The following is a 5,027-nucleotide window of genomic DNA, read 5'->3' as shown; positions in this document are numbered from 1 at the left end:
AATTTTTTGGAGTAGCGAAACGAGTCAGATTCACCCATCACTAACCACTGTGACATGTATGTGTAATCCATTCCAAACATAGCTGCATATGTGAAAAATATCAAGGGAAATAAAATCTATGATCACTTTTCTTGGCTCCGGAGGGGAGGTTCAGGGGGTCCAGGGTGCTAGCACAGAGAAGCGCAGTTGTACTCTTGGAGTCAGGAGTTTTTCACTTTCCTCTGGATCAAATATGAGCAGGTTTCATTTAGAAAGAAGGTTAAAGTTGATGAACACAGGGGCGTTACTACCGGGGGAGCAGGGGGTGCAACTGGGCCAGGGCCCGCCCCCCCGCATGATGAACACGTGTCTTTTTCTGCATAAATTACTATGTTACTATGAAAGATTTTTGATCTTCGTTGAGGCCTGTGAAACACTGTATTGACATCTGTTGGAGCAGAATTATTGTACTGATATTTGTACTCCATGTGGTCTGTTGGTGGATTTATCTTCTGCCACGAGAAAGTGCTTGAACATCCAGATAAGAATAAACAATATCCTGCTAAAATAAAAAGTGACAGATGAAATAACTGGTGCGCCCAGTCCAACACGGATGAATCCTGTTCTTAAAAAGATACATGAGCACTGTGCAATTTGCACTGATACGTACTATGTATTGGAAAAAAATCTTAAAAGGATACTGTCTCGGGAAAACGTTTTTTTTCCAAAATGTGTCCGTTAATAGTGCTGCTCCAGCAGACTTCTGTACTGAAATCTGTTTTTCAAAAGAGCAAGTGAATTTTTTCAATTTCATTTTAACATCGGACATGGGGCTAGATATATCGCCAGTTTCTCAGGTGCTCCCAGTCACATGACTTGAGCTCTGATAAACTTCAGTCACTCTTTACTGCTGAACTGCAAGTTGAAGAGATATAACCCCCTTCCCTTCCCCCACAGCAAAAAATACACTTGTTGGGTTAGGAATGACATTTTATATGGTAGACTGAATTACGTGCAGTGTAAACAGCGTAGTTTCGAAATAAAAAATACACATTAAAACTGATGACAGAATCCCTGTGAGAATACCTGGGTCCAGGGGCCGGCTGGGACGCCTGCCGTGCTCCTGGCGGGGATACCTGCTCCTCTCTCCTCTGGTGATCTGGCTCCTACGGTGCGCGCGGCCACGCACTTCAAAGTTTATGTGCCGAGCATATGACATCATCACGTTTTGGCTCGAAAAGTTTGAATATTTAAAGGGGCCCTGGGCCAAAACTATTTGTTATGTTTTGGTAGCCGAGGATTAGTAGAGTATAACAGTGCTTTATTAGCAGACTCATGCAGCCATTACACAACAGTAACTTCCAACTCTATCACTCTTAAGCAGTATTGATAGTACTATGTATACACAGTATAACTAATTTTACACAGTGACACCTGCAGGCCATTTGTTTAAACACCACACTATTGCCCGTTGTTAGGGCTAATTTGTTAGTTCCTGTGTGCGCTTATTCTTTGGATATTTCTGGTTTTGATTCCTGCCTGTCTGACTTTGCTTGAAATCTGTCTGAACCGACCTTTGCTTGTCTGACCTTGTTTGGAACTGGACTGACTTCTGCCTGCCTGACCCCGTATATTCTCCATTGTTCCTTGCTGTGCTGGTAAATGATCTGACCCCTTTGCTTATCCAGATCTTCTGTTTGGCTCCTCTCATTTTAAGACCTGGTGGCATTTGAGTAGCTGAGGACTCCTCCCACAGCTACTCAGAGTTGTGACCAGGAGCTTAACATTAGTTCTAGATTTAGGGAGCCGATCGTGACAATCCCTTTAATAATGTAATACTCAACCCACACCCCACGAAGAAAAAATATTTTGACCCTCTCTGGTGAAATAAAGTCAGCAGTATATTTTGGGGCAAATAAATTTAGTAAACTGAGATTGTACCTGAGAATCAGTTCTTCTTCTTTTTGACTGCTTTACTTCATAATCTGAAAAAAATTAAATCATATTCACAAATATAAACATTTTCCATGTGTTATTAAATTGCATCAGTGAACTTGTGTCCTTATACATGGAAAATAGACTACGGGCACTAAATTAATCTAACATTTAGAAATGTGTTCCCATCTTATCACACGTCAATTAGTTCCTATGAGATGATAAAATCTTGCTGTGTATCATTTTATTGAGGTTAGTGAAGTTGAAATAGTGGAATAAACCTTACTAACATGTGAATATTAATGAACATTTAACAACAATACTGCCCAATTCACCGGTGCTTTGTGGAATTCATAATCATGCAAGTGAGCAGGTTGATCAACTGAGGACAAAGTAGGTTCTAGCAATAGGTAGTCCCTTAAAGGTGTTAAAAAGTCAGAATGCAAACATGAATTTTTGGATCCTCCTCACAAAAATAGACATATCCCCAATGTACTTGCTTTATACATTTTGCACTGTTTTAGAAAGAAAGGCTAAAGTTTGTCCTGTTTCCAGCTCTACTTTGACAGCCATTTGTAATGATGACCTGATGGCTGACGTTGTGCTGTACAGGAGGAAGTTACTGCTCTTGCTCCGCTGCCCTACAGGATGAAAACTGATGTTGTCTGTTTCTCATCAGAGCTTCTGTCTGTTGCAAGGCCAAACAAATGCAGTTTTCATAAGTTTGGCCAGTGGAGCAGGAGCCAAAACTTCCTTATAAGCAGCACATCCATTGGTCATCAGAACATCATTACCAATGGCTGCCAGGGCAGAGAGAAAACAGAATAAACTTTAGATTTTATTTCTGAAACTGTGCAAAATTAGTAAAGCAAGTAAATTGAGGGTATGCTTATTTTTGTGCAGAGAATCCAAAAATTGTTTTTAATGTTGTTACTTTAGAGCCCCTTTAAAAAGTTTTGCTTTTTCACTTATAAATAGTTTTCCCAGTTACCGTAGTTTAAACAGAAAGCTGCCCAAATAAAGTTGTACTGACCTTTAGTGTTTGCTGAATTGGTAAGTGGCCGTTTCAGAGTCCAGGACCAGAAGAGATGCGCTGAGAGGCCCAACACAAGTAGGGTTCCCACGACCAATGAAGGTATAAGAAAGTCTGAGCAGGCAGAGGAAAATGATCCATGTGCTGCAGCTGTCACACATCCAGAACACAATTAGGACAATAAGGATATCTAATCTTATTGATTTAATGAACCCACACATTAAACGACAGTTTTTAAGGAAGGCTTAAGGACAAAGCTAAGTACCAAATTAGAATTGTTGTGAATTGGATATGTAGTGTACACATGAAACATATTTATAATAAATAGAAACTTCAGCTTAAAGAGACACTAACACCAGAAATTAAACCTTTGTTTTAACACTGTCTTTGTGCGATATCGATAATTTTGCCATAACAGTATTTACCCGATATTCCACTGTGAGGAGCTGCCATATTTGTGCAGCAGTAGTATATTAGCAGCCCTTTTGAAAACAGGTGGCAACCCTAAGTATATCCTAAATTCACTAAAATCCAAAGTTGCGTCCAGGGCACCGAACGCTGGCGAAGTTGCGCTAGCGTTACTGCAGCAAGCGAAGTGAATTTGCGCTAGCATTGCCTAATTTGCATACGGTGGGAAGTTAAAGTTGAATGGACGAATATGTTGCAGCAAATACATTACATTACACAAGCCTGGGAAACCTTAATAAAATAAACTAGAGTTGTTATATTGTTATATTGCCCTACACATGTGCCCACTGTATATGTTAGGAAATGTAGAGGGGAAGTGGGTACCCTAAAATATTTTCAATAAACGGTTAATAATTCTCACATAGAGTTTGGTTCTTTCTTGTTATTTTCCCGGATATATTGATAGTAGGGACATAAAACCAAACTTCACACACTAGTGATTCCAGTCGATCCCCCTTGTACAAGGCAACTCTGGGAACCACAATGTGATACCCGTCAGACTGATTCATGGAATTTATCTTGCTCTTGAGATGCGCAGTGATGTTCCAAACCAAAGGGCAATCTGCACATACCACACAGGACAGCGGGACAGACAGGTCAGAATATAAAACCCCAGATGGCCTCAGAAAATGGACTGCACTTTTTGAAACAGCATTGTCTGAAAATAGAAACAGAATCAGAGCTAAAGCAATGACAGCATAATTCAGTTCAACATGGAACAATTAAAATAATGTGCATCACATAATGCTATACATGAACAGTTGATATACAGATGATAGCAGAAGTCACCCTACAAACTGAGGAATTTGTTTTATTTGTAAGGACAGTTAATTTAAATCAAAGAATTCTCCAGTTAGAGAATGCTGATTATTCATTGTTGGGGAAAGCATGTAGGTAAATTAATTTCTTGATTATTTAAAAATCTTATGGAAGATGGGAGAACACAAGTCTGGAGGTGAGGGATGGAGCAACGCATGTCTGGAATTGAGGCATGACGTAGCGCAAGTCTGGAGGGGAGGAATGGGAGAACAAAAGTCTGGAGGGGAGGAATGGCAGAACACAAGTCTGGAGGTGATGGATGGGGCAACGCTAGTCTGGAGGGGAGGAATGGGAGAACACAAGTCTGGAGGGGAGGAATGGGAGAACACAAGTCTGGAATTGAGGCATAGGGCAGCGCAAGCCTGGAGGGGAGGAATGGGAGAACACAAGTCTGGAGGTGAGGAATGGGAGAACACATGTCTGGAGGGGAGGAATGGGAGAACACAAGTCTGGAGGTGAGGAATGGGAGAACACAAGTCTGGAGGGGAGGAATGGGAGAACACATGTCTGGAGGGGAGGAATGGGAGAACACAAGTCTGGAGGTGAGGAATGGGAGAACACAAGTCTGGAGGGGAGGAATGGGAGAACACATGTCTGGAGGGGAGGAATGGGAGAACACAAGTCTGGAGGTGAGGAATGGGAGAACACAAGTCTGGAAGTGAGAAATGGGAGAACACAAGTCTGGAGGGGAGGAATGGGAGAACACAAGTCTGGAGGTGATGGATGGGGCAACACTAGTCTGGAGGGGAGGAATGGGAGAACGCTAGTCTGGATGTGAAGGATGGGAACACAA

At 41.6% G+C, this 5,027-nt stretch overlaps 1 long non-coding RNA gene across 1 annotated transcript; it reads right to left on the bottom strand.

The window, feature by feature from the left end:
* Positions 1-207: 207 nt before the first annotated feature.
* On the bottom strand, positions 208-3,184 carry LOC121397187. The gene is made up of 3 exons (XR_005963572.1): positions 2,948-3,184; positions 1,921-1,964; positions 208-541 (listed from the first exon to the last, which is right to left on the bottom strand). It is a non-coding gene; the product is annotated as an uncharacterized LOC121397187 (long non-coding RNA).
* Positions 3,185-5,027: the final 1,843 nt, after the last annotated feature.

This window comes from Xenopus laevis, chromosome 8L (assembly GCF_017654675.1).
Source record: "Xenopus laevis strain J_2021 chromosome 8L, Xenopus_laevis_v10.1, whole genome shotgun sequence".
Taxonomy (NCBI): Eukaryota; Metazoa; Chordata; class Amphibia; order Anura; family Pipidae; genus Xenopus; species Xenopus laevis.
This window is presented reverse-complemented; position numbering and strand designations above follow the sequence as displayed.